At 44.7% G+C, this 27,962-nt stretch overlaps 1 pseudogene; it reads right to left on the bottom strand.

Annotated features, from left to right (window-relative positions):
• Nucleotides 1-2,793: 2,793 nt before the first annotated feature.
• Nucleotides 2,794-21,697, bottom strand: LOC143886270 (uncharacterized; annotated as a pseudogene).
• Nucleotides 21,698-27,962: the final 6,265 nt, after the last annotated feature.

The raw sequence follows: 27,962 nt of genomic DNA, 5'->3' as shown, positions 1-27,962 counted from the left end.
TTCCACATATTTGTTCAACCCATGGTAGAGGCAAATATTCCACTGCGTGGGCCACTCTCACAAATATTGCTTTATGAGAGTAGTATCAATATTTGTTCCACAATGGCAGAGGCAAAGATTCCACCCACTCTCACAAATATTGCTTTATTAGAGTAGTATCAAACTATCAATATTTGTTCCACCATGGCAGAGACAAATTCCACGGCGTGGGTCACTCTCATAAATATTGCTTTCGCTATCAATATTTGTCTCACCCATGGCACATGCAAATATTTAACTTCGTGGGTATGGGATATAGACAAATAGTATTGAACTTCATTGGCTTAAACTTCACTCACATCCTCTTAAAATACACAAAAGCAATAGAGACAGCCATTAAATTTTATGAGAACAAAAGGCAAACACACCTCCTTTGAGAACAAAAGTCAAACACACCCCATTAAATTTTTTGAGAACAAAAGGCAAACACCCCATTAGCAGAATTCTTATCCAAGTCATGTTCCAAGTAGTCAACTCACTGTAGGGAAAAGCAAACACCCCATTAGCAGAATTCTCCCTTCCATATCTTCGATATACAGCACAACAGAAGGGAAATGATCTCAGCGCTCCAATGTTTTGATAAAGATGCGACCCAGCATCTTGTCGTGTAGTATTTAAAGGGCTGTAAATGATTTGAGCGCTCCAATGTCTTGATAAAGATGCGATGCAGTATCTTCTCGTGTTGTAGCAAACATTAGAGTGATGAAATCCATTCAACAGAATCAAACATATCAGAAGAATCAGAAAAAAGAGAAGGACAAACCTCTGTGCATTGTAGCCCAAAATTTGATTTTCTTCACAGCTATTGCTTCAACATACACCTTGTTTTTACAACACTTGCCTTCTCTCATTTAAAAATACATTCTGTTTGGATTGCAAGAAAAAGATTTTCTTGCGAATTTTTTTTCTTTCCACAATTTAAAGGGAAATAATATAATAAATCGAATGCCCTTCTATATAAAAATTGAAAATGATTGGTTCCAGATATCTTTTTCATGTAAAAAAAAACAGTAGGAAATTTTACAAAAAATTTTTTGAATGATGTAGGAAATTTTACAATTATTTTTCCTTTCCAAAATTTTCAACAAAATTCTTGAAATCCATAGAGCAAAATTAGGGATTTGCTAGGGGCGAACACAAAAAGGCATTTTGCGTCTGGTTGTTGCATGAGAGAGCAGCCACACAGGCTCACTTTTCAGCAGTTTTTGTCTTATTCATTTAATCATTGAGGTGGCTGCTCTCTCATGCAACAGCCAGCCGCAAAATGCCTATCTGTGGAAGTCCCTAGCAAATCCTGCAAAATAAAATGCAAATTTGTGGCTAATGATCAGTTTTGGAATCATAATCAATTCTGAAAATCCAATATGAACAGGGCCTAAGAGTGGCAAAGAATGACATGGCAAGTGATTAGGACAACAGTCGCAAAGATATAAGTTTACATCTGTCTTACTGGAGTGAGTTGCAATAGAAGAAAGAGAATAAGAAGACAATATGACTAAAAAAATAATCAAATGACAACTACTAAAAATCAAGGTAGTGTCTATTTAATAGTAAGGTCTTACATGTTTCGTTTTAGGGTAATGTGTATATTTAAGGATAAGAAATGAAATATGAACATTGAAATCCTCCTTGCCAAGAGCCCAAGTAGCAACAAAAAACTTGACCTCGCATCGTAATATTCTTAACAGTCTTCTAACATATGTTGATTCCTCTCACTCTAAATGATCCAAAAGATGAAACAAGGAACCACATTGCATATGAATACAGTCCTAGCAAAGGACTTAGGTCTCTACCAACTCTTTGAGAGATGGAGAAAAATTACCAACAACCCCAAAACCTCGAAGAACCAACCACGACATCTATCTATGCAATGAATGAAGACTCGTTCCTCAGTCTCATTCTGATTGCATAGGAGACACTGGTTGGCCAAACGAAATCCCTGTTTTCTAAAATATCCAAGATGGCGATCTTCTCAAAAATCGCCTTCCAAACAAAGCATTGGATCAGGAAGGGGATGGCTGACTTCCACATCTGTCAACATAATGTCTCTGAGCCTCCTTATCCCATGAGAGTGGAGAAGAAAGATCTCACTAAAAAATCATCGTGGGCATTAGCGGCCAAAACCCTCCAATCATTGTTGGATGCCGAAGGACACAAGTAGATTCAGACTCTTAAAATACTACGAGACCGACCCCCCACCCCCCCCACCCCCGCTCTCTCTCTCTCTCTCTCTCTCTCTCTCTCTCTCTCTCTCTCTCTCACACACACACACACACACACCCACCCACGACTCTATCATAACATCTGGACACCTACAACCCAACATCCTTAACCCTTAACAAGAAGATTAAAAAGATGGGAAAATACAGTGTAATGGGACTTCCCATAACAAAAGGTCTACCCAAGACCCCCTTCCCTCCCCTTACGTAACCAAAATCTAACACCGAGCTTTCTGAATCTTTAAGCTGAATCCAAGTACACTATTGACAGGCAACTAAAGGTATTCTGTTCATTCAAAAATTTAGGGCCATTTTTTAGTTCTGAACCTCTCAGTCAGCATTTTCATAGTTTACCCCCAAGTATAAATTTGAAAGTTTAACTCAACTCAACTAAGCCTTTGTCCCAAACTAGTTGGGGTCGTATAACTTTGGAAGTTTACGATGAAAATATTATAAAAGGTAATTAGGCAAGTCAATTATAAGCAAGATGAAACAAAAATGAATCCATGAGTAGTGTTACCTTTTTTGGGTAGGTAAGCTGGGATCAAACCTCTGATCTCAAGGTTGAAGAATATAATCTTTTACGAATTCAGCTAGATACTCAACCCCTCAGTAGTTTTACCTTGTAAACCACTAAACATTGATTTTTCTAAGTGTGTTCACATAAGCGTAACTGGAGAACAACACAAACAGCTTCCGGAACCTGCAACATCACAAGAAAAAAAAAATCAATAAAAACGAGGAAATTACTCCTTTCAACCCTATTTTCTGAAGCATAAATTATTGCAAGCCCTCTAATTTCAGCTTAAACTCCTAATTGACATGATGTGTACTAGATGAAAAATGACAAAATTAATAAAACAAGGAAATTGATATTTCCGCTCCCCTTTTAGACCAATCCACTCCAAGTTGGAGTGGATTGTTCTAAAAGGGGAGCGGAAATAACAACTCCCCTATGCTTTGGATATTTCCGCTCCACTTTTAGACTAATCCACTCCAAGTTGGAGTGGATTAGTCTAAAAGTGGAGCGGAAATATCAGCTCCCTAAAACAAATATAACCAATGAGGACGATGCAAATGTCATAAATTTAATCACCGCCCAAAAGTTCAGGGCTTAAAATGGAGCCACGCATACACACCCCATCATATGTAAACACATAATTCAGATCATTGGAGAGTGAAGATTTATAGTTACAAGCCTGTATATGGTGTAAATAGCTTGAACTTTACTTTAACAAAAGAATGATAAAGATAACCTGAAATGGAGATTTCTATAAAGATACTACCGGTAAATGTACAAGGTAATGTATCAGAGAAATGCGCACTTGCTGGTTGAAATATATGCGAGATGTTCATCTACACATTGGCATATAATACAAATCATGTTCTCTCTGGATAGAATCGTACTGGCTTGTATCAACATTTACCAATGAAATTGATGGAGTACCTAACAGTAAAGGATTATTTGTCAGAAATACAAACATATTCCCATCTAAAGTGATCAGGATCACATGTATTTAATTGTTGGCATGTGTCCCTCGAATCATTCTTGTGCAAATATAGTAACATAAAAGGTTGATTTTTCAGAATTCCTAAAATATGCTTCTTTTTGGAAACCATCAAATGTTGAAACTATAATGAAATTACAAGACAGCAATTTCACAAGGAAAAATCTCAATTTTTTAAAAACTTGTTACCATATATAACATGTGCTTTACAGAAATGCGGATCTGCATCTAAAAAATAACAGTAAAAAGACCCTAATGACTCAGAAATCTCTAAAAATCAAGGGCCTTTCCTTCTCCTTGCAATATACAAAACAGATCTGACTCTACTATGTGACCCAGGGTTTGGCTGCAAGTTCCAATATATCAAGATCTTAATTATTTAAAGGCCTTCCTAAAAATGTTTTAACAACTTTTAAGAAGTGCAGGTCTCTGCTAGGAAAGAAAATCAAAGTCAAGTCCTTTCCTAACTTCCCAAGCTGAATTGACCAAGCACAAGAACATAACGCTTATGACATTCGCTCCACAATCAGCTCTTACAGCCATTTTACAAGAAAGCATAAAAAGCTTTTCTACCAAACATATTTTAGTAATTTCATAATAATCTAGCAAACTTCAATGCCACACACCAACATAATCAAGCATTTTCATAAAATGAATGACAAAGGAAGGCTTTACTTACCAAACCCATTGGCTCCCATGCCGTGCCCTTGCAAGAAAGCTTTTATAAGGATGGGTATTGGAGGGAGAATAGGATTGACAACCAGATCTCCACTGGTCCACTATATTTGCGTGCAATGTTTGTACTGACCGGAAAATCTTATCGGTTAAAAGCATACTTGTACAAGTCTAGAAATCTCAGATTGATAAAAATTTAGGTCATAATGATGAGAAATGAATACTGAGTTAAGGCCAAAGTGCAAAATTAATTAGCAGCCACCAACGAATGGCGAGCAGTAAGTGAGAAGAAGAAACAAGTTTTTCTCATGTTATCATGTGATGAGTACGCAAATCTTACATGTAACCCAGAGTATGTCTCTTAATTGAAGCTATGAACAAGAATGGAATTAGCAACTTCGGTTTAATTATGTTGCTATTCAAGAATGGAGCAGTATATTTTAGATATTATGAGACAGGACCAAAAGGAATCTTGGGTAGTAAAAGTTTACTTTCCCTTCCAAGATCCTAACCTAAACAGTTGAAGGATAGAGGAGATAAAAACAAAACAATTGATGATTATATGAAGGAAAAGAAACATACAAGTTCCCAACCTTCGATATTTCTTCGAGTATTCTCACGCAAGAGCATGCTGTTCAAAAACCGTTCAATAAGAAAAAGAAGCTAATCTTAATAAGGAAATCATTAAAAAAAAATAACAATTATATCTTCAAACTCACTGTTAAGAGGCAATCTAACTAACCTTGGACGCTATTCTAACATGAAGAGGCATATTGAAACAAGCAAACATGATATGCATCATCAGAAATAAAATAGTAGATCATCCTGAATACTTAAATGCAACTCCTCACTCTCAAGTCTCAACACCTTGGTAAAAGAAGTTGATAAAATACAATTATTTTAGAATAATTTGTTAATTTTAATCAGCATGGGAAAAAATAAAATCAACTAACCAAATTCCATGATGCACGTCACAGTGATTCCGATGGCCGGAAACTCCACAACTATCAAAAGTAATTACCTAGAAAACAACAAATGAAATTATGGAAGATGAGATACATGATATGAAGCTATTATCTATTTTCCTCAAGTAAAATGGTACATGGAGCTTAAGATCCTTAAACATTGTAAATATCCAAATTAGAATACCAAATAAAAATCCGTTATCCTTGTCATCAGAATGCAAGAAATTCAATCAGTGCACCTACAACATTGGCAATGTTGTTCAATGCTTCTATTCATTGGTATAGAAAATTTAATAGAAGCAAAATAATATTGAATGTAAAAAAGATCTATTCCATGAAATTTACAGTTTAATCTTTTTTTACAATTTACTTCATTGTATATTAGTAATTAATCTTAATGTTTCATTCAGAGACCAAAAAGTTAAGGAGCATTTAAAGCACCTATTTTCTTGCACCCCGGCGCTTATATCCTCAAACACATTTATTACTGGAGCAACGATTGTAATCGAGACTTTATTTCTACAATTACAATTTCAACAAAAGAGGCTTCAGTGGGCGAGGGTTTGGTTTTTACAAAAATACCCCCACCATGACAAAATAACAAGAATACCGCTATCTCATAAAAGATAACGAAATACCCCTACTTATATTTCATGAAAAGTGACAAGAATACTTATATCTCATAGGAAGTATTAATACACCATCTCTTCGAATATAAAAAAATACTCATATATCATGGAAAATAAAAAGACCCTATCTCATAGAAAATTATCAAAGTACCACTCACTCATAAAAAAAATCAATATACTTATATCTCATAGAAAATAATAAAAAAGACCCTATCTAATGGAAGAGAATTTATATGGTGGACGGCTCTGCACGTACATGCAACCCGAAAAAAATACTGGTGGCCGCATTTTTTTGGTGATCCAACCATTCATTTTGTTGGGCCCTGATGTAGATAGTGTGGGCCCGCAAAAACTATTAGAGAATAAAATTAGATCTCATATCTAGTTTTATTCTCTAATTCAGATCTAATTTTATTCTCTACATAGATCGGGGGGGGGGGGGGGGGGGGGGGGGGGGGGGGGGTAGATCTCATATCTAAAATTAGATCTCATATCCATAGAATGATACCTTTTGATTTGGGAGGTTTAAAATGGACACCGCAATATAAAAAAAACTACATAGATCGGGGGGGTTAGGATCATCTTATGAAAAATATTTTCTAGGCACACCCCCAACAAATGAAAAAAATACCAGTGTCGACATTGTTTGGGTGATCCAACCATTCATTTGTTGGGCCCTGATGTAGATAGTGTGGGCCATAAAATCTTCTCCACAATATAAAAAAAATGCATAGATTGGAAAATGACAAAATACACTATCTCATAAAAATGACAAAAATAAACTTATCTCATATAAAATAATAAAATATTTCAATCTCATGGAAAATGGGTTAGGGTACTTTGGCTATTATCTTTTATGAGATAGGGTATTCTTGTTATTTTCTCGTAATGGGGGTATTTTTGTAAAAACCAGACCCTCCCCCAATGCACATACCTCATATGTTGAAATTGTATTTCCGGCATATAAACAGCAAATTTAATGCTTCCCTAGATAAATGAAATTGTGGGAAACGGTTCTCTAATAATAAATGTGTTTTGAGAATAAAAGCGTGGGTACATGAAAATAGGTGCTTTAAATGCTCACTCGTTAGCAAAACCCAAAAGGGAATTTAGCATTGCTGCTCCTCACCTTGATGATTAGCTATTAATGCATGATTCTACTATATTATGATACTATTAGAATCATATTATGTCAACAATCAATACAAGGGAGTGGGAATAAGAAAATTGGTCCAAAATCGGTTACCGGTTATGCTCAAGAGAGTTCTTGAACTAGGAACAATAAGAAAATTGCTTGGACATATTTAAGTGTTGAACTAGAACAACTATAGCCATGTTAACTTTTAGTAAGCTCGAGTAGATCAAACCAAACACCAAGCTTAGTGTTCATCGCAGAAGGCATTTTGCGGATGGGCTGTTGCATGTGAGAGCAGCCAAACAGGCTCAGATTTTGTCCTATTCATTTAATTCACCTGAGGTGGCTGCTCTCAAATGCAACAGCCCATCCGCAAAATGCAGAATGAGAGAGGTAATAATAATAGAATTATTGTCATTAAGTCGAATGAAAGGTGGTCAACAGGCTAAGCATACTCTTCAACAGTGACATAGAATTTGCAGAAAATCTGGTTGAATAATTTGGAAGGACTGAATTGGGTTTACATTAGCAGTTACATAGTGATGGGGTCCGGACTCAGCACTGATGGGATCCGGACTCAGCATCCAATTGGCTGCTGGCACGTGGCCCTCACAAGGACCGTTGGAAGGCCAACACCTGTCCCTACTAGGTGTGACACCTGTACCAATCAGGGATTTCCACCTGCCCTCCTTAGGTATGAGACCTGGCCCATACAGAGGCCACCACCTGTCCTAGACAGGTGGCTCAGAATCACTATAAATAGCCTTCACTTGTGCCAAGGTGAGGGATCTGAAAATCAAAACTCTAAGCTTTTGCTCTGACATTGCTCTGCACTCCTGCTCATACTGACTTGAGTGTCGAAGCGCCCGTCCGGAGTACCACTCCGGGTTGGTCCTCTGACCCTTTTCTTTCTTGTATGTGCCCTTGTGCAGCGCAGGACTCCACCAGCCCTTCAGCCGTGACTTGTTAGCTCAGCCCATCCAGCCCTACCATAACCTGTTACCAATTTTAGACCTAACAGATTTGGCGCCATCCGTGGGACTCGAAACAAAAAGCTGTTCGGAACCTCACTTAAGCAATGGTAGGAAAACACGGAAAGCATAAGCCAACCTCGCGGACGACCCAGGCTACAGCCCCCCGCGAAGGGAGAAGCGAGCGACTGGCCTCGCAGATAGAGGTCGGGGCACCAGGGGAGCGCAGTCCGACTCGATCGGACCGTTCGGACCCTACCCCGACCCCAAGGGAGATGCGGGCCCTTTTTCAAGAGATGACCGCTGTAATTGCGCAGTTTAGAAATCCGGCCACCGCGCTCCAGCAGCACCCAGCCGAAACCTCTCAGCCCGCCCAGGGGAGGGGAAGCTCCCACCGAGAGCGCACGCCTCCGCCCCGGGAGCAGACTCGCCACTCTACAAGACGCGATCGCCTCTCCCGGGACAAGCATGTGCGTCCCGAGCCTCGCTTACATCACCGGTCACGATCGCTCTCCGTACAAAGGCATGGCAGCAAGAGAGACGCCACGCACGGAGAGGGATCGCGGCACCGGCGAAGGAGTCCGGCTAGTCAGTCCGGATCGGCTATGAGCCCGCCGGCAAGGAGAGGGAGGCCCGCCTACCGGGCTGAGGAGCGAGAGGACCCGGTATTGCGAAGGATCCAGCAGATCGACCACCGGATCGAAGAGCTCGCCAGAGAGCAGGGCCGACCTGCTTCCCGCATCTTCACAAGCGCTCAACCGTTTTCAGATAGAGTGCTCAGCGCGGAGGCCCCCGCGGGCTGGAAGACGCCCCAGGTTCCGCAGTATGACGGGACCACCGACCCCGTGGACCACCTAGAGACTTTCAGGACCACAATGCTTCTCCACGGGGCGTCGGATGGATTCCTTTGCCGGGCATTCCCCACCACGTTAACCGGAGCAGCGCGGGACTGGTACTCGCGGCTTAAGCCCAGGTCCGTGGACAATTTTGATGATTTTGGGGATAACCTGGCCCGCCATTTCATGAGCAGCAGGAGACCCAGGAAGACGACGGCTTCGCTGATGGCCCTCAGGCAGGGAGAAGATGAGGCCTTGAAGGTGTTCGTTGGTCGCTTTAACAGGGAAGCTCTCCAGGTCCCTAACCTGGATCCCTCTGCGGCCACGAACGCCCTTCTGGCCGGCGCCCGATCAACTGATTTCAGACGGGCAGTGGCTCGGCGCAACCCGCAGTCTCTCGCAGACCTGATGGCCGGGGCGGAGGAGTACATCTCGGTGGAGGAAACTCTCGCCGCCCTGGACTCCGCTGGCAGGAGAAGGCCCGAGGAGAAGAACCCTCCCAAGCAGCGTAGGGATGATAAGTCTCAGAAGAAGGAAAGAAGCCCTCCCCGCAGGGAGAGAAGCCCTTCTCGAAAGGGGAGAAGCCCCCAAGCGAGAGAGCATTACACGCGGCTGACCGCGTCCAGAGCACAAATCCTGGCAGCCATTCGGAAGGAGGACTTCATCCGTTGGCCGGAGAGGCAGAACTCATCGACGAAGAAAAACATGTCTCAGTACTGGAGGTTCCACAAGGACCACGGCCACGACACCAACGCGTGCCTTTATCTGAAGGAGGAGATCGAGCAGTTAATCAGCCGTGGGTACCTCGGAAGGTACTTGAAGAATGATGACAACAATAGTGAACGCAAGGAAAAGCCGAAGCCCAGAGGCAGAAGCCCTCGCGGCGCTCAACCTCTAGGCGACCGCATTCAAGCTCCGGCCCCGGCCAGCCCCCCTCCTCAGGTACCTCAACCTCAACCTCATGGTGTTATTGGTACCATTTCAGGAGGGCCGACCGCGGGAGGAACCTCTTCATCAGCCCGCAGGACATATGCCCGGCAGGTGAACGCCGTCCATACCTGCAGCAAGAAGGCCAGGCTAGAGAACGAGATATCTTTTTCAGATGCATATCTCGATGGCCTGATCCTCCCGCATGATGATGCCCTGGTCATCACCATGCTGGTGGCCAACTGGGAAATGAAGAAGATCTTGGTCGACAACGGGAGTTTCGCAGACATTCTCTATTATCACGCTTTCGAGCGGATGCTGATCGGAACCGACCGCCTGAAGCCGGCCAACTCGGATCTGTTCGGGTTCTCCGGAGAGGTTGTCAAAGTCGAAGGGCAGATCGAGCTTCCAGTCCTTATCGGGGAGCCGCCCTGCCAATCCGTCGCCATGGTAAACTTCTTGGTGGTAAGGGCCAAGTCAGCCTACAATGCTATCTTGGGCCGCCCCGGCCAGAATCTCCTCCGAGCCGTTCCTTCCGCCTATCATCAGAAGATGAAGTTCAGTACACCAGGGGGTGTAGGGGAAGTCAGAGGGGACCAGCCCCAGTCAAGGCAGTGCTATGCAGCGGCGCTGAAAGGAAAGAATGCGTCTGAATCTCTGCCGATCGAGCTGTTTGATCTAAGGGATGAAACCCAGATCACAGTAAACGAGCCGGCCGAGGACGTCATATCTGTCCCGTTATATAGCGGCGACGACCAGAGGGTTGTTCAGATCGGCTTTGCCCTGCCAGAGGCCGCGCAGCAGGATCTCGTTCAGTTCCTCAGAGCCAATGCAGATGTCTTTGCCTGGGCTCCTTCAGATATGCCCGGCATCGACCCTGCAATTAGCACCCATGAGCTCGGGGTTGATCAGACCTGCAAGCCCGTGAAGCAGAAGAGGAGGCACTTTGCACCAGAGAGGCGAAGGGCCATCAGAGAAGAGGTGGAAAGGCTTCTGAAGGCCGACTTCATTCGCGAGATCCAGTATCCGGACTGGCTCGCGAATGTTGTGATGGTGAAGAAGTCTAATGGGAAGTGGAGGACGTGCATAGATTTTACAGACCTGAACAAGGCCTGCCCTAAGGACAGCTACCCACTTCCAAAGATTGATCAGCTCATCGACGCTACCGCAGGTCACGAGCTGTTAAGCTTCATGGACGCCTTCTCAGGATATAATCAGATCAGAATGCATGAGCCCGACATTCCGAAGACATCCTTTGTAACCGATCAGGGGACTTATTGCTATCGAGTTATGCCTTTCGGACTGAAGAACGCAGGGGCCACCTACCAGCGGCTCGTCAACAAGTTGTTCAAAGAGCAAATCGGCCGCAATATGGAAGTCTACGTGGACGATATGCTGGTCAAGAGCAGAGCTGCTTGTAATCATGTTGCCGACCTCGAAGAAGCATTTCAAGTCTTGAGGGACCACAACATGAAGCTCAATCCGACCAAGTGTACGTTCGGCGTCGGAGCGGGCAAGTTTCTGGGCTTCATGGTAAGTCGAGAGGGATAGAAGCGAATCCTGAAAAAATCAAGGCGGTGATGGAGCTGACTCCACCCAGAACTATCAGAGAGGTACAGCGCCTGACCGGACTAGTGGCTGCCCTGGGGCGGTTCATCTCTAAGTCCGCAGAAAGATGTCTTCCGTTCTTCAACGCAGTCAAGGGTATAAAAACCGCGCCCTGGACCCCGGAGTGCCAAGCGGCGTTTGAGGAGCTGAAACAGTACTTGTCCTCTCCCCCGTTGCTGTCAAAGCCAGAGCCAGGAGAAGAGCTGATTCCGTATCTCTCAGCGGGACCTTTGGCAGTCGCAGCAGTACTGATCAGAGAGGAGTACCACCAGCAAAAGCCGATCTACTATGTCAGTAAGGTCCTCCATGATGCAGAGACAAGATATCAGCGGGTCGAGAAGCTCGTATACGCCCTCGTTATGGCGGCCAGAAAATTAAGGCCGTATTTCCAGGCGCATACGATCAAAGTCCTGACAGGACAGCCCCTGAGGCAAATCCTCCACCGCCCAGACACTTCAGGTCGTCTTGTGAAGTGGGCCGTAGAGCTAAGCGAATTTGACATCAAATATCTGCCCAGGCCGGCAATCAAAGCCCAGGTGCTTGCGGATTTCATAGCTGAATGTACCATGCCAGATTCGAACCCCGGGGCAGAAGCAACACTTCCTACAGCAGCAGAACCGGCTATACCCAAGCATCAGGTCAAAGCCGAAGCGGTCCCGCTTACAGGGCCCGAGGATGCACCTCCCCCGACCAGTCCGCTTCCGTGTTCTGAAGAGCCGCTCTGGGAGGTGCATGTCGACGGATCTTCAAATAAAAGTGGCAGCGGTGCCGGGCTAGTTCTCATAGGACCACATGATTTCGTCCTGAATTATGCCCTGAGGTTTGGATTCCGTGCGTCAAACAATGAGGCAGAGTACGAAGCCCTCATCGCCGGAATGAACCTCGCCGCTCAGGCCCGCGCTCAGAAACTGAAAGCGTACTGTGATTCGCAGCTAGTCGTATGTCAGATTCAAGGAGTATATGAGGCCCGTGAAGAGCGAATGATCAAATATCTGCGAATGGTCCGTGTCCTGACCGGCAAGTTCGAAAGTTTTAAGATCATCAGAGTCCCCCGGGCTGAAAATACAAAGGCTGATGTGCTCTCAAAGCTGGCGGCTTCAGGCTACACCACTCTCAAAGAAATCCGTATGGAGTTCCTAAAGACCTCCAGTATTGATGACCAGCCCGTCGTAGTAATGCAGATCGACGACGAGCCGTGCTGGATGGATGAGATCATCAGATATCTGCGCAGCGGAGACCTCCCCGGGGAAAAAAAAGAGGCCAGAAAAGTCGTACAGCGAGCAGCAAGGTTTTCATTTGACGGCGAGACTCTGTACAAGAGATCTTACACCCTCCCGTACTTGAAGTGTCTCCGGCCAACCGACGCCCTGTATGCCCTGCGAGAGACCCATGAGGGGATTTGCGGAGAGCACCTTGGGGGCAAGGCCCTGGCCATCAAAGTCCTTCTAAGAGGCCTGTACTGGCCTACATTGAGACAAGATGCACTGAGCCTTGTGAAGAAGTGCGGGAAATGTCAGAAATTTTCTCCCGCCTTTCACCAGCCTGCCGTGCCAATGGCTCCAATCATCAGCCCTCTCCCTTTTGCTATCTGGGGAATGGACATCTTAGGTCCTTTTCCGCCGGCCTCCGGAGGCCGCGAGTTCGTCGTTGTCGCCATCGACTACTTTACGAAGTGGGTAGAAGCTGAACCCCTAGCCAAGATCACCGAGCAGAACGTCCAGAACTTTTTCTGGAAATCAGTGGTGTGCAGATTTGGGATACCCCGGGTCCTCATAACGGACAATGGCAAACAGTTCGACTCGAGAAATTTCAGAAAGTTTTGTGCGGATCTGAAGATTGAGCAAAGGTTCACTTCAGTGGCACACCCTCAGACCAATGGGCAGACTGAAGTGACGAACAGGACTCTGCTGCAGGGGATAAAGAAGAGACTGGATGATAAGGCCGGACGCTGGGCGGACGAGCTGTACCATGTGCTCTGGGCATATCGGACTACCCCACGCACTGCAACGGGTGAGTCGCCTTTCAATCTCTCCTTCGGAACAGAGGCTGTGATCCCGGTTGACATCGGCGTTCCTTCACCAAGAATTGTCCACTTCAACGAACAGCTTAACGGGGATGGGCTCCGTGCCAACCTCGACTTGCTTGAAGAGGTCCGTGAGGAGTCACAGATCAGGGCCGCAGCGTATAAGCAAAAGGTGTCTAGATACCATGACACGAAGATCCGACCAAGGGAGTTCCGCACAGGCGACCTGGTTTTGAGGAAAGCGGCCGTCTCCCAGCCAAGAAGGGCGGGCAAACTCTCCCCGACTTGGGAAGGGCCGTACCAAGTCAAAGAGGTCATCCGCCCAGGAAGCTACCGCCTAGATACAGTTGACGAGCAGCTGCTGCCGCACGCCTGGAATTCCAGAAATCTTCGAATATATTATCAATAGTCTTTTTCTTTTGCCTTTGCCTTTGAAGGCCTGTAAAGAGTCTCTGTAATGACAGTTCAAAAAGAAATAAAGTGGAGTTGTCACTAAACTGTGTCCCTCACTTTTGAGTCACTAATATATGCCAACTCCGCCAAAAAGACTCTAAGTGTTTGCAGACTTAGCTCTTATTCTAAGTGTTTGCGGACTTAGAGAACAGCAGTGGAGCACTCCGGCGCGTCCGATTTGGTGTGGAGACCAGTTCCGACCACATGGACCCGCCCTAGTGAAGACCACCTCAAAAGACCTGCCCGGCCTAGGCGTCTACATCCGAAGCCGGCCAGGATATGGCGCAACCGCTAAACGCCAAAACACATGTCCGGCCTAGCCGTCTACAGCCTTAGCCGGACAGGATGCGGCGCAAACGCCAGGCGCCAAAAAGACTCTAAGTGTTTGCGGACTTAGCTCTTATTCTAAGTGTTTGCGGACTTAGAGAACAGCAGTGGAGCACTCCGGCGCGTCCGATTTGGTGTGGAGACCAGTTCCGACCACATGGACCCGCCCTAGTGAAGACCACCTCAAAAGACCTGCCCGGCCTAGGCGTCTACATCCGAAGCCGGCCAGGATATGGCGCAACCGCTAAACGCCATAACACCTGTCCGGCCTAGCCGTCTACAGCCTTAGCCGGACAGGATGCGGCGCAAACGCCAGGCGCCAAAAAGAATCTAAGTGTTTGCAGACTTAGCTCTTATTCTAAGTGTTTGCGGACTTAGAGAACAGCAGTGGAGCACTCCGGCGCGTCCGATTTGGTGTGGAGACCAGTTCCGACCACATGGACCCGCCCTAGTGAAGACCACCTCAAAAGACCTGCCCGGCCTAGGCGTCTACATCCGAAGCCGGCCAGGATATGGCGCAACCGCTAAACGCCAAAACACCTGTCCGGCCTAGCCGTCTACAGCCTTAGCCGGACAGGATGCGGCGCAAACGCCAGGCGCCAAAAAGACTCTAAGTGTTTGCGGACTTAGAGAACAGCAGTGGAGCACTCCGGCGCATCCAATTTGGTGTTGAGACCAGTTCCGACCACATGGACCCGCCCTAGTGAAGACCACCTCAAAAGACCTGCCCGGCCTAGGCGTCCACATCCGAAGCCGGCCAGGATATGGCGCAACCGCTAGCCGGACAGGATAAGACGCCAAAACACCTGTCCGGCCTAGCCGTCTACAGCCTTAGCCGGACAGGATGCGGCGCAAACGCCAGGCGCCAAAAAGACTCTAAGTGTTTGCAGACATAGTTCTTATTCTAAGTGTTTGCAAACTCGGAGACAGAAGAGGATCAGTCCGGCTAATGACATCCGGTTAACCACTCCGGCTCGGCAGAGAAATGAGGAAGAAGCACAGACAACTTACGCACAAAAACAAGACAGCCGTACAGACAGTTAGACAAAATTGAATTTGTATTCGTATTTCAAAAGTGCTCTTTTTCGCCGAGCTGGCTTACAAAGATTGAGCCTCTCGGGCCATTACAAAAAATCTACAAAAATAAGAACTGGAGGCGTGCCCGGTCACTCAGGCCTCCCCGTCGGCCGCCTCGTCAGCGACCACCTCTGCAGTAAGGGCTGCATCCTGGCCGGCCTCGGCGGTTGGAGGGGTGACCTCGGAAGCCAGAGCGACTTCCTGTTCTGCCTCGTTGGGTTGGGAGGAGCCCACTTCACCTTCTTCCTCCTCGTCCTCTTCATCCTCTGGAGGTGCGTACGGGACGTCCAGTCCGTCCAGAGAGATGTCGGGGTAAGCCTTCTTAACCTGCTCAGAGCAGAGGAGGAACCCCGCCTTATAGGCTTGGAGGCCCAGGTTGAAGAACTGTGTGTCCTTCCTCTCTTCGGCCTCCCGTACTGCCACTTTTACGGCCGCCTCGATAGCCGTCTTTTCCCTCTGGTCGGCTCTCTCCCTCGCAGTTAGGAGATCCTGGACGGCTTGGTTCTTGACCCTTTGCACCTCGTCCTTGAGGCTGTTGCACTCGGCCTCTTTGACCTGGACGATTTCACTAAGCCCGTCCTTGTCCCTCTGGAGCTCGCCCTTCTCAGACTGTATCTGTGTGAGCGTCTCAGAGAAGAGATAACTCTTCTTTGCCATATCTCTGGAATATACTTGGAGCTGATAGAGGGCGGAGGCGATCGCCTCTGCGCAGGTCTCCGGCGCCTCTTTCTCGACTTCTCGTCGGTCATTCGGGAGGACGCCCTGGAACATCAGTTCTGTGGACACCCGGCTATCACCCAGGCCGGTGTCCATTTTCTGCACGGCCCAGTTCGGACGAAAAACATTATCCGCTCTCGCCGCCGTGGCGGCGGGTATACCCAGAACTGGCCCGCCGTGCCGGGGCTCTACCGCCCGTGCAGACCCTGAGCTCTGCCCGGTCAGGCTTGGCCGGCTCGGCTTTACTGCGAGCTTGTGAGTCGCCCGGCTACTTTTGAGGGGATTAGCCAGTGCGACCATCGCCGGGGTTGACTCCGGCACCTTCCTTTTTCTTGCCCTTAGGTTGGGGCTGCTCATGCGTTGGGGACGATTGGGAGCTCTGCCTTATTCTGTCCATCATGGACATCTGCTTCACCATTTCTGAACGTGAAAACAGAACAGAGTTAGAATTATAAAAAAAAGAAAGGAAAAGAAAGGAACGGTTCAAAACATAATAGCTGGCCTAAGAACATTTACGTACGTGCCGGCGTCGCACGGCTGACACCGAGCTCCACCAGGGCGGCCTCCTCGGAGAATTCCGAGCAGTTTGTTTGACCGCGCTTCAGCTCTTCTTTGATCAGAACAAAGGTCATGTAGTCGTAGCCTTTGAGGACCGGCTTTCGACTAAGACTCTTGGTGTCCGGCGTTCTCCATTCCAACGAGAACGGCCAGTGGGAGCTCTGCTCGGTGTCCCAAGCATAGAAAAACCTGTTCTTCCATGTGTGAATGGAAGTAGGTATGCCGGTGATCATTTTCACCTCGGGCCGTTGGCTGATGTAGATCCAACCGCCGTCTTTATGCCTCTTCAGATGTGCACACATTCTGAAGACGGGCAGGGTAGGATTCCTACGGACCCGAACTACCAAGAGGTGCAGGAAACCGACCAGCGTCCTCCAAGAGTTCGGCACGACCTGTGTGACCGCCAGCCCGTAATAATTCAGCACCTCAACAAAAAATGGATGCAGGGGAAGTCTGAGCCCGGCCCGTAAGGCTTCTTCGTAAAGGCATAGATCTGCACTATCGTTGCTGGCCCGGTCCCCTTCAACGGCCGCCCTCAAAAGGTACCGGTCAGGAATACAGTATTTCCCCCGGATGACCTGCAGTTTGCTCGGGCCTAGATGATTCACCTCGTACAGAGCCCCAACGTTGTACTGCGGGTTGGCCTCCATCCGTGCCTCTGCTATTACCTCTACGGGTGCGCGCGGCAAACGAGGAACTTCAATATGTTCTTCGTCGTCGCTGGTTTCTATCCGGTGCGGTCCGTCCCCACGGACCGGGATTGTGTCTAAGTCCACAATCTCTTCCTCTCCGCTCTCCTCGTCTACTACAATTATCACCTCCTCGTCCTCAACACCAGCCTCTACAGGAGAGGCCGGCCCCGTCCTCTCCGACGCCCCGGACCCACTACTACTACTGGTCGAACCGGACTCCTTTGAGCCGGAGTCCGACTCGGAACTAGTGCTAGACATAAAAAAGGAACAAAAGAAAAGCTAAAAGAAATTACCGAACTGAGGTGCTGACTGAAGATCTCCGGGCTCACTGATCCGAGGCGGGCAGAAAATCGACTAGCCGAGCAGCAGAGAAGGAGAGGAGAATGTAAAAAGTGAAAAATGAAGAGTAAAAACTCTGGTATATATAGGCTTGCAAGAGCGGGAAAAATCCCGCCCTTTTCCCACCAGCCGGAGTGCGCCACGTCACCTACCGCATTAAATGCGCCGCTCCGCATTAAATGCAAGGTACAAGTTCCAAAGCGCTAAGTGATGACGCCCAGAAGACAACATATCTGTCCGGCCTGGCCGTCCAACGCCGAAACCGGAGCCGTACAGGATATGGCGCAATCACAACGCGACAAAATACCTGCCCGGCTTTGCCGCCCAGAAGGCTTAGCCGGACAGGATATGACGCGTTCGCTGGAAGACAACATATCTGTCCGGCCTGGCCGTCCAACGCCGAAACCGGAGCCGTACAGGATATGGCGCAATCACAACGCGACAAAATACCTGCCCGGCTTTGCCGCCCAGAAGGCTTAGCCGGACAGGATATGACGCGTTCGCTGGAAGACAACATATCTGTCCGGCCTGGCCGTCCAACGCCGAAACCGGAGCCGTACAGGATATGGCGCAATCACAACGCGACAAAATACCTGCCCGGCTTTGCCGCCCAGAAGGCTTAGCCGGACAGAATATGACGCGTTCGCTGGAAGACAACATATCTGTCCGGCCTGGCCGTCCAACGCCGAAACCGGAGCCGTGCAGGATATGGCGCAATCACAACACGACAAAACAACAGCCCGACTTTGCCGCCCAGAAGGCTTAGCCGGACCGGCTATGATGCGTCCGCTAGGCGGCAAGGAGGCTGTCCGGCCCAGCCCCCCCGTCCAGGAGATCTGCCCGGTAACGACGCCCAGAGAGTTTCACCGGGCAGACTTCTGGTTCGAATTTTGATCAGACCAGATTGCACAGGGGCTCCTGCCCGGCCGTGCTCCTTCAGGTCAAAACACAAGACCGGACCAGGCCGCCCAGAGGCCCCTGGCCACTGCAGTTCTTCTAGCCGCCAGATGAGGCCGGCCTCAGATGCCCAGAGGCCTCAAGGCCGGCCAGATGCTGTTTTAACCCTCTTTTTGCTTCCCCTGGCCGCTGTCGCGACTCGGAGAACCAGGGGGCAACTGATGGGGTCCGGACTCAGCACTGATGGGTCCGAACTCAGCATCCAATTGGCTGCTGGCACGTGGCCCTCACAAGGACCGTTGGAAGGCCAACATATGTCCCTACTAGGTGTGACACCTGTACCAATCAGGGATTTCCACCTGCCCTCCTTAGGTATGAGACCTGGCCCATACAGAGGCCACCACCTGTCCTAGACAGGTGGCTCAGAATCACTATAAATAGCCTTCACTTGTGCCAAGGTGAGGGATCTGAAAATCAAAACTCTAAGCTTTAGCTCTGACATTGCTCTGCACTCCTGCTCATACTGACTTGAGTGTCGAAGCGCCCGTCCGGAGTACCACTCCGGGTTGGTCCTCTGACCCTTTTCTTTCTTGTCTGTGCCCTTGTGCAGCGCAGGACTCCACCAGCCCTTCAGCCGTGACTTGTTAGCTCAGCCCATCCAGCCCTACCATAACCTGTTACCAATTTTAGACCTAACACATAGCACAAGTATCAATATGAGGTCAGGTAGATTGCCTCAGGCTTACACAGAAATGTAAATGTAACAAGATATCTAAGAAAAAAAGAAATGTGTGTGTGTGTGTGTGAGAGAGAGAGAGAGAGAGAGAGAGAGAGAGAGTTTTGATGGCCCTTTAATAGGGGAAATTTGGTAATATGAGGAAGGGGAATCTGAATGTACTGTAGGGTGTGACTTTTTAAAAGCGTAGCAGAATAATACCCAAATTGGTATGGCTGAGATTTCTTCAAAAAGAAATTATACTAAAGGCACGTTTTGTGCCTTATATCCTTAATTTATGAACTTTGATGTTGATCTTCGAAAGGAAGCTGGGACTACTATTTATTTCCACTACAATGTGCGTGGGCATGTTAAGTGGAATAATTTTTCCACCCTTTTAATGTGATATGCATGCTTCCTTCATTGGACAATGGATGAGACAATATTAAAACTATAGTAAAACTATAGTCTTGTTCTATAACCCAGAACCACAAGTTCACACCATCCCAAAACAAGAGGCTAACAAACAAAATATGAAGAACACAAACATGTCCAGAAAATAGTTCAATAGTAAAAAAATATAATAATAATGAAACAAGGTGTATGATGCGGTATTCAATTGGAGCAGTAAAACATAGAAATGAGGTATTCAATTGGAGCAGTAAAGCATAGGAATGTGCAGAGGAACTGACAAATGGGAATTGTGACAAAGCAATTATTAACATAGATATTACCAAGTCAATACCCCGAGTTATGATTTCCTCTCCAATAAACTTTACCCATAAATGATGGCTCCATGCTTTGTCAAATCCATCCTAGTAGTGACCATAAATCAAATAAACAATTATGATCAACAAATACGAGACATAATAATTTTGGGGATGTTTTGGATAATTGAGACCCTAGAGAATTTTCATCCATCATTCAAGCTTTTTAAACACAGTTTCACCTTGAAAGCTGGATGGTCTAAGACTTTAACTTGTTGTAATGGAACCTGAAGATAAATGTCATAACTCATGAGAATTTGCAACTGGTGTCCAGATTATAGAAAACATCGAAAGAAAAATGCTCGTGTGCCCAACGAAACTAACATTGCCATGAGGATTGCACATGCTTTATAGAACTCCTCCTTCCGAATGTTTTCCTTGCCTTCTGCATTACCTACAAAGGGGAAAAGACACTTATGAAGTCACCAACCCTAATCCAAAACTGAGATTATTAATGAACTTACTAGGAAGAAAGCACATTGAACTAGAATGAAGCAAGTCATGTACTCAACGCTGTATGACATCATTCATGGATTAATAATTTAATTGAGAGGAATGATAGATGCAAGGGCCCTCTTTATGCAAGGGTCAGAGAAGGGCCCTTGAATAGATCCGCGTCATTAAGTGCAACCAAATTCAGTTTCCCAACCGAATTTAAAAATGGCGTGGATCTATTCAAGGGCCCTTCTCCGGCCCTTGCATAAAGAGGGCCCTTGCATCTATCATTCCTCTTTAATCGATCAGCACTATCCAATCTTGGATCATCAACACTCAAAACAATTGATTGTTAACACCTGCCATTGCATGTACCTGTTGGGGTTCCATGCAAAAGCAAATAGTCCCACATCGGATAAGTGAAGTGGATGGGGATGGGTTATAAGGGAATGGGCACCCTCCCTCTAACGGCTATCTTTTAGGGGTGATTGCTACGCAGTTAAATTCCCTACAGTACCCATATGGATGTATGAAGAACATAGATGTCAACATCATTGCTAGTTCTTAATAACCGGACTACTTAAGGACTAGGATTGGTTTCCCCCAAATACATAAACATGACAAATGATTTGTATTGAATCATGAATATATGACATGGTGTACCTGTTGACACGCATAAAATGTGAGGATACCTCTCGAAGTCAAGTAAAGAATAGTTGGAGAAAAAAACCTGCATAAATCCTAACTACGGCTTTGAAACACAGATCACAACAGAGCAATAATCATCTATAGAAGAAACCAAATACACAATTAAAACCATTGCAATGCCATATATCATTGAAATGAAAAACTCAATTGATAAATTTGTGGTGACCAAATTAAAGATATGTAGTAAAACATAATAAATTGATATAGGGCACTCACATAGATTCGTCATCTGGGTGAGCGATAACCAACAAGATGTTCCTCTTCCCAACAATTTCACCTGGTTCTACAATAATCCAACATAAATCCTAATCAATGATACACAATTCAAGGGTATCAATCATGAAAACTAGTAGAACTTCACTCACCATTAAACAAGAATGAACCCGTGGATGGTTTACATGAAGATATATTGAGAACTACAGATAATGAAACCACCCATAACAAAATTATCATAACTGCAATCAAGAAAAAACCCATCTGTATTTCACCTACAAAATATCAGCCAAAAACATATATGAATGCTCACATCCGCATGCATAACTAGGAAGGATCCAATATAAAAAGTGTATGTACCGAGAAATTAGTGTATGCTCTTCAACACATCACCACATTCTGATCAGCTCTGCAAGCGCGCACACAGAGACAGAGAGAGACCCTAACATAGGCTGTTACTAAAAGTATTATTTGCGACCCTCATTTTAAATTCATCGCTACTACTCTTGCGCCACAAGGCGCCAACTTTTGGGGCCAATATATTCACTTTCTACATCCACTTATTAGCTACCTCATAGAAAACAGTCGGTAATAACCCTATAGCGAACCAACCATGAGTCGTCGTTGCTATAAGTGGTATCTGCGACCCTAATTTTAAATTAGTCACTAATGCTCTCGCGCACAAGAAACCAATTCTTGGCGCAAAAAAAATCACTTTTTGCGACCAAGTATTAGCTACTACAATAAAACCGTAGCTAATACAACTATCAGCAACCCATTTTTAGAGTGGTCGCGAAAGAAAAAGTATCATTTTAATTTTTGGAGACGACATTAGAAAATGGGTCGCAATTAGTACTATTAGCTACCACTTTTTAATTGGGTCGCTAAAAAATGATCGCTACTACTACCTTTTCTTGTAGTGCTTGTTAAAAATGATGCCCTGAGAGTCAGCTACTGTAGAATGTAATATTTTCCCTCTGTGGTCAGTTTTGTCCCTTTGCTTCTGTTTGTCTGGCCTTGTGCTTGTGTTGCCCTTGTGGCCTCCTTGTATCCTATCTCTTTTTTAGTTAATACATCTGGTCGGGGTCCTGCCTAACCCAAGCTTGCCAAAACAAAAAAACAAAAAAACAAAACGTCCTTTTCAAATCTCGGTGTTGTTTACTTCAACGGTTCCACCTTTTCAAATCTATTTAGGAAAAATTGCCAATGGGGGACACCAAAATACATGAATTGTGAATGAGGGACACAAATTTGAAAAATTGTTAAAGAGAGTTGATAACCCCATTTTGAGAGTTTGATAACCCCATTTAGAGGGCTGATAACCCAGAGACTTGATAACCCCCATTTCGTCCCCCTACAACAATTTTTAAAAGTGTGTCCCCTGTTGGTAATTCTCGTATTTTGATGTCCCCCATTGGCAATTTTTCCATCTATTTAAACCCCATCTCTCTCTCTCTCTCTCTCTCTCTCTCTCCCTCCCCAATTCCTCAACTAGCTAGATGGCAGAGGCAATGCCTTCTAGGGAAGAGAGAATGAGGGAGACACTTAACCAGCTCCCATAAAGTATGTTTGTTTTTCTTTTTGGGATAATTACATTTACACCCCCTCTAGTTTCTGACACATCCACTCCCACCCCTAGAGTTTAAAACGTGACAAATACACACCTATAGTTTCAATTTGTTTAAGGTTTGCCTCCTCAGCTGAAGGTTTGTCCATAGCTTGAAGGGTTAGGATGATCCGATGGAGCTTATTTTTTGGGCACACCCTATCTATGTCAGGACCCATCAAATGAACGCTTTGGATCATCCAAACAATGTGGGGGTCCACATTATTTGGATGACTTTTGGTAGTGTTTGGATTCGGGTATGGGCCTACATTGTTTGGATGATCCAAAGCGTTCATTTGATGGGCCCTGACATAGATAGGGTGTGCCCAAAAAATCAGCTTCATCGGATCATCCTAACCCTTCAATCTATGGACGAACCTTCAGCTGAGGGGGCAAACCTTAAACAAATTGAAACTACGGGGTGTATTTGTCACGTTTTAAACTATAGGGGTGGAAGTGGATGTGTCAGAAACTAGAGGGGGTGTAAATGTAATTATTCCTTTCTTTTTTTGTGTCAAAATGGGAATACGGGTGCAAATTTTTATATAATCGGTGTGAAAATAAGGGCACTGATAAATTCGCCCCCTTTAACGGAAACCCGATTTAGGGTTTTAGCCTGTTCATCTAACTGTCAGTCTAGCATTCAACGGTTAGATGACAGGTCGATTGTTTTTTTTATCCTCGATAGATTTTGGTGATGGGCGAATGTTTCGAAAGATCTGTCGGGGGTTTGGTGGCAGGTTGTACAGAAAAGGACAATCGTATCCTCATCCTTACTATAAATCCCATTTACATCCTCTGTTGTCTTTTTTCCTCGTTTCACGTGTTTAATTTTACACACGTGTTCTTAACGGCATTTGGCGGGGCTTATGGTTGCAGTTTAGATCAACGGATCTGATCATTTATACACTGTAGAAGTGGGCCCAATAAATTGGGAGATTTGAGGGAATTCTCGTTGAGATTTTACCATTTTTTTTTTAGGAAAAGCCCAACCCAAATTGTTGATCTGATGGGCCACCACCATGCTTCCCTATTAGCCATTTAGTCTGAAAATTTCAGGCTATTGTTCGATAAATTTCAGGGGGGGAATTGCCCACAAGGGGGCGGGGGAAATATCAGCGCCCTTTTTTTAATAGATCTTCTGTCTAAAATTTGGCGGTGTTTTACGCAACTGCAGTTCATACAAAGGAATTCATTCGGCACCCTCAAACAGATCAAAAACCAAAAAAAAAAACATAGTAAGTTTCTAGGAAGGAGGAAAAAAACTCCTCACATTACACACTTTTGCTCAATCAAACAGATCAAAAAAGAAAAAAAATGCAGAAAAGAGCAAAACCCTGTAAGGAAGAAAAAAAGAAGATCTATTGCACCTGACAGACATTTCAACACATACCCTGTTGTTCAAAGGCCCTGTTGGGATTGGATTTAGAGAATTGATTATGCCCAAAAATGGACTATTGGGCTCAAAATTAAACGCAATTAAAATTGAGTCCAATAACATGTTTTTGAATCAAAATCAGTTCTCAAAATCTAAAACGAACAGTCGCGTTAAGAGTCCAGAGAATTAGATGGAAAGCGAGTAGGATGAGTCGCGTTAAGAGTTCCAGAGAATTAGATGGAAAGCGAGTAGGATGAGAATGCTGAAGATAAGCCAACCCAGCAACATCATCATGTAGAAAATCAAGTGATCAAAGACACAGCTTTGATACCCTTGTTTAGTAAAGAGATAACAACAAGAAGCAAAATCCCACAAATCACAGAGGACAAGAAAGAGAGAGATACATTATAGATCAAAAACCAAAAATACATACAGAGGCCCTGTTGGGATTGGATTTGGAGAATTGATTATGTGACTCAAAAATGGACTATTGGGCTCTAAATTAAAAGTCAATTAAATTCGAGTCCAATAATATGTTTTGGAATCAAAATCAGTTCTCAAAATCCAAAACGAACAGTGGCTTTAAGAGTGACAGAGAATTAGAGGGCAAGCGATGAGGATGAGAACGCCAAAGATAAGCGAACCCAGCATCATCACACCCATATATATGTAGCGCGTGATGGTGGAATCGAATGGCGATCTCACCGCTTGTCCTTGTTCTATGTCGGCCTGGATCATAACTGTTGCTTTGATGTACTTGATGATGATGTAAATAAGTGAAAAGTAGGTCATCAAGGTTGCAATTAGAGAAAAAAGGAAAGGAATCCACCAGAATTTACATGTAATGGTGGCTCCTTTCTCTGCAATCATCGTCAATAGACCACCTTGGAAGGCGATGTAAAGGGAAGCGATCCAATAAGCCCAGGATTTCAGTTCGTTGCATGCCACCCTTGTTCTCTCTTCTCTCGGATTCATGATGATTGCCATGGAGTTTAAGAATTTAAGAAGAGAGTGAGAGTGGGCAGAGATTAAGAATTGAAGGAGAAACTGGCAGAGGAAGAGGGATTTGGAATTGGAGTAGCGTGTCTGTAGGATCAGTGGCTGTGAATTTAAAGCTTTTTGATGTCTACAGGGGTGCGAATTATCCTACAGTGGCTGTGAATTTATTATGGAACTAACTTTTTAAGTTTAAAATTAGAAAAAGGGATTTCCCACGCAATTTTGGGTAAAGACAATTTCACGAGTCACTTTTGCAAGAGAGAACTGCCACCTGGTTTATATTTTTAGAACAAAAAAGGGGAAATGATATGGAGACCGTCAGTGTGACCGAATAGGGGACCTGCAATGAGAATGTGTAAAAAAAGAAGTTTTTTTTTGAAATGGCAGAGAAAATTCAATAAAAAAAAGAGGATGTGGACCGAGAAAGACCACTACAAGATAAAAAAAAATACAAAAAAAGAAGAAGAACAAATACAGCTCTCACGGAGGAAGGAAATCAAACAACTCTAAAGTCTAAACCCATACGGCACATTTTTGTCCTATTTGATGAGACGGAAAGAAAGAAACCACCTTGACCTATTTTGTCAAACATTTTTGTCCTAATTGATGAGACGGAAAGAAAGAAACCACCTTGACCTATTTTGTCAATCGGAAAGAAAGAAATGGGAATAAACCCAAGGAATTACATTTTATTACGAAGTTACCCCCAACAACCGTGCTACTTCCACATCAGCAGTCAGGGTCACCGGAGATTTCCCTTAGGCTCTGTTCACTTGCCTTCTTGAGAAAGGAAAGGAGAAGAAAGTAAGCCAAATTTTCCTGTGATTGGACATGATTTGACATTTTTCGTTGTTCACTTGTTTTCTCGGAAAAGCATAATTAACAGGTGGAAAATATAAATAATGACGTGGAAAATCAACTTTCTTGCACTTTCCCTCTAAATTTTCTCACCAAAACAGAGAAGGACAAACCTCTGGGCATTGTAGCCCAAAATTTGATTTTCTTCACAGCTATTGCTTCAACATACACCTTGTTTTTACAACACTTGCCTTCTCTGATTTTAAAATCCATTCTGTTTGGATTGCAAGAAAAACATTTCCGAAGGAAAATATTTTCTTGCGAATTTTTTTTTCTTTCCACAATTTAAGGGGAAATAATATAATAAATCGAATGGCCTTCTGTATAAAAATTGAATATGATTGGTTCCATATATCTTTTTCATGTAAAAAAACAGTAGGGAATTTTACAAATTTTTTTTAATGATATAGAAAATTTTACAATTATTTTTCCTTTCAAAATTTTCCACAAAATTCTTGAAATCCATAGAACAAAATTAGGGATTTGCAAGGGGCGAACGCAAAAAGGCATTTTGCTTCTGGTTGTTGCATGAGAGAGCAGCCACACAGGCTCACTTTTCAGCAGTTTTTGTCTTATTCATTTAATCATTGAGGTGGCTGCTCTCTCTTGCAACAGCCAGCCGCAAAATGCCTATCTGTGGAAGTCCCTAGCAAATCCTGCAAAATAAAATGCAAATTTGTGGCTAATGATCAGTTTTGGAATCATAATCAATTCTAAATATCCAATATGAACAGGGCCAAAGAGTGGCAAAGAATTACATGGCAAGTGATTAGGCCAACAGTCGCAAAGATATAGGTTTACATCTGTCTTAGGGGAGTGAGTTGCAATAGAAGAAAGAGAATACGAAGACAATATGACTAAAACATGTAAGTGTTCGATACAATATGAACACCGGCAACGGATCTTAGCGATTCAACATTGAGAAAATCACATGTAACAATATGGAATAAATTGAAATGAGAAAAAGACATATCGGAAGCCATGAATCTTATTTTTCTTTCTCTTAAGGTTTCTCTTTGCTACACAATAGTCGGTGATGGGGACCGGTTTCCTTTCTCTTCAAGCGTGGATTCTCAAAGTTTGGAAACAAATTCGTTGTGTGCAAATAGGACCCAAGAGTACTTTTTATAAGCGTTTGTGGGAAGAGATGCGACTCCTCATCGAGCCGATCCCTCTCCCCAAACGTCTCTTTACGTTTATACCTTTTCACATAAAGTCTTTTCATTAATGACTTTTCACAAAAGTAATTAACTAACCAAATGATCTTGACCGTCGATCTTGCAAAAGCCACATCCACCGTTAGGATTATTTCCTAACATTCTCCCATTTGGCTAGCAAGATCTTTGAGCCAAACATAAGGATCATAACTTTAAATTAGTTAGATAATAAACCCAACATTCCGTTTAGCAAAAACTACCAACAGTAAACCATGTAACCATTGGGTCACCAACTCTACCCAATAGCCTACCCCATGATTATATTATTAGTAATTCTTACTAACATGAATGTAAAAGCATACATGCATAAGATGTAAACATGGTCCAAAATAGTCTACAGACATTCTACCTCTTACTCACAATCCATTTACGTAATGTGCACAAAATGGAGCGGTAGAAAATAATATATATCAGAATCATAAAATAAAATGTGATCACAACAGTATATCTCAATACCTAATGCAGACTCCC

This window comes from Tasmannia lanceolata, unplaced genomic scaffold (genome assembly GCF_043159265.1).
Source record: "Tasmannia lanceolata isolate RefF3 unplaced genomic scaffold, GAP_Taslan_0.1 ptg000011l, whole genome shotgun sequence".
Classification (NCBI taxonomy): domain Eukaryota; kingdom Viridiplantae; phylum Streptophyta; class Magnoliopsida; order Canellales; family Winteraceae; genus Tasmannia; species Tasmannia lanceolata.
The sequence above is the reverse complement of the archived record's forward strand: the minus strand, read 5'-3'. Positions and strand labels throughout refer to the sequence as shown.